Source organism: Fukomys damarensis, unplaced genomic scaffold (assembly GCF_012274545.1).
Source record: "Fukomys damarensis isolate Sample0158 unplaced genomic scaffold, DMR_v1.0_HiC HiC_scaffold_5, whole genome shotgun sequence".
NCBI lineage: Eukaryota > Metazoa > Chordata > Mammalia > Rodentia > Bathyergidae > Fukomys > Fukomys damarensis.
This window is the reverse complement of record NW_022900917.1, coordinates 37393753-37396372: the sequence shown is the minus strand read 5'-3', so window position 1 is coordinate 37396372 and position 2620 is coordinate 37393753. Positions and strand designations below refer to the sequence as shown.

At 36.8% G+C, this 2620-nt stretch overlaps 1 protein-coding gene across 1 annotated transcript in view; it reads right to left on the bottom strand.

The window, feature by feature from the left end:
* Positions 1–1821: 1821 nt before the first annotated feature.
* The window catches only part of Jph1 (junctophilin 1), a 72574-nt gene continuing 71775 nt past the window's right edge, over positions 1822–2620 (bottom strand). The window contains 1 exon segment of the mRNA XM_010622412.3: positions 1822–2407. The gene's annotated coding sequence lies outside the window, so the exon portion shown is untranslated.

The window sequence follows — 2620 nt, the reverse complement described above, 5'->3', positions numbered from 1 at the left end:
ACTGTGAGAAAGATGTACAGGTAACCAATGAAGAAAGAACATCATACCCCGTGGCACAATTAACCTTTGCAGAGGTGCTTTTTAGATTGGGTTCTTGGTACATTTTTCAATGTGTTTGAGAAACTAAAAGGAATTTATTTTTTCATGTTTAAAATGTGTAAAAAGTAGTTATTATGTGCCAGGTACTTTACTGAACACTTAAAAAATATAATGCCATTTTATCTTTATAATCACCTGGGAGGTTGGCGCTATAGCTAGACCCATTTTATAGATGAGGAAACCAGGGGCACAAATTAGAAAAGAACCCACAATCAGTCCTGACCACAGCCAGGATTCCACCCATATTTACTGTAATGATCAGTAATTCACTGTGTTCTCTATTTGCTTTTTTCCTCCTATTCCAGTAAATCAGGCTATTTGAGAATACTAAATTACTTTTCAATACCTTTGGGTGAGAGGGAAACATCAGATATGGGTAATACTCAAACCTCGAACAATCAAACACAGTCTGATGAACCATTACACTTACCAGCAGAATGTGCCACAACTACACCACCTATTAAGTTGGAAAGATGAAGCTATCCAACTTTCCAAAGCATGGGGGGAGAGCTGCAAATGGCCCTGTGTGTCTGGCTAAGGAGCCTACTTGCCATGACTCTTGAGAAATTGTTATTTCATATAAAATACTTTCCAGATTTCCCGACCTCATAGACTTTACCCAAGCTTTAGCTGCAAACTTTACATTATGTGGTTTGGACATGAATCTGGAATCAATAATCTTTCTAGCACCCTGTGCTTTTCCCCACTTGCTTAAAAAAAATCTTCTATGCTCTCGTTCTTTAGGACTGCCTGGAACTAATTGTTTATACTGATAAATCTGGTAAAACCTAGAGGTGATAACTTTGTGACTCCAATATCTTAGCCCTACATGGGAGGGATGAACTTGGGAATGTGAAAGGCCTGGCTGTTTTGATGAAGATTCTTAGGAAACTTGCCTACATATTAAGCCAACCTAAGTGGCATCCCAACTGGCTTCAAAGGGAGTAGCATGGCTAGAAGGGCTGGTGGCAGTAAGCTGATTCAACTTCCTGTTTTATCTGACCTTCCAGGAGTGTGCTGAAGCAGTAGAGACCATAGCAACATCTTAATTATCTGGGGCACAATGGTGAAAAACTTTAATTAACTGAAAAGCACCCATGCAGGAGAGAGTTTTCTTAAAAATAGGGAGTAACATTAAAACTGCACAAATGCCCTAATCTAATGAAAGTATTAAGCAGAGTAATGAATATTATTTTGTAAAATTATTTGCAAGGCCCATGATAAAAGAAATGTAGAAAGGTATAAAGGAGCACTATATCTACCTTCTGCCATGTGGCTTCTTTGGGGATACCCTCTCTCATTTCTGTTAATTTTTCAGCAGATCAAGTGGGAGGGGTAGGGGAAAGGTAAGAAAAGAAAAGAAAAAACAAGAGGAAAAGAAAAGAATGGAAACAAAGTCTTTGTAAATACGGGAGGGTGGAGGGGGTGAAGGGAGGGCAGGGGAATGGGAAAAAATGAGAACCAAGGGCCTGTCATGTAAAGGTACAAGATCCCAATGATAAAAGTAACTGTAATGTATAACCTAAAACGTACCAATAAAGAAAACAATTTTTTTCAGCAGTTCTTGTAACACTATCACTGCCAAAAATTTCTACATAACTCAAGACAGTAATTTACTCACAAAGAAACACTTCCAACTTTATTAATAACCAACTTTTTTATTATAGCAGATACAGTTGTGAAAACTGTACATTATACATTTTGGTTTCAAGGATTATAAATAAAGGAACTCACGGGTAGGGAGTTCTTTTTCACAGCAAGAAACTTTAAATAAACAAAGTCATATTTTACTAAGTACATTGGCAGACTTCATGTGCTGTCCAAAATGTAGAGTACAGTATAACAACCCATTAGAAAGAGCCTCATGTAAAATACAGCTGTGCCCATTTTAGAAAAATACCAACAATTTGAGCTTTGTTTTAAAAAAGCTTATAAATCATACATATATTTATAAATGGAACCAACATGCTCACTTTATAAACATATCCTTTAATTACGTTACCCATTATTTCCAAAACATTACACATTTTAAATAAACACTTAATAAGACTAAATATTTTATTTGCTTTTAAAAAATCAGCTTTCCATCATCAAAGAACTATAGGGTAAGGAAGGAGCAGTAAGAGTTCTGAGACTTTCACAGGAATTTAAATATTTATTCTTGGGTAAAAATGTACTTCCTGAATTTAAAATTCAAAGCAAAATGTAAAAAATTAAATATACAAGTTGTAATTTTTCACTTGCTCTCTTTCTGCCTTCTTCTTTATTCCATATTGGTCACACCCCGGATTCTCAACATATTGCACTTCTGCAAAAGACACCACTGGGTTATTACCCTGAAGGTGATAAAGCATGCGGTCCACACCTGTGCTAACGTGGGAATTATGGGAACTGTCCCCTTCTGCATTGAAAAGGCAGCTAATAAGGTAAAAAAGAATCTGATCGGGCTGGGGATTTAGCTCAGTGGTTCTGCCTGCCTCGCAAGCATAAGGACCCAAGTTGGATCCCCGGTACCAAAAAA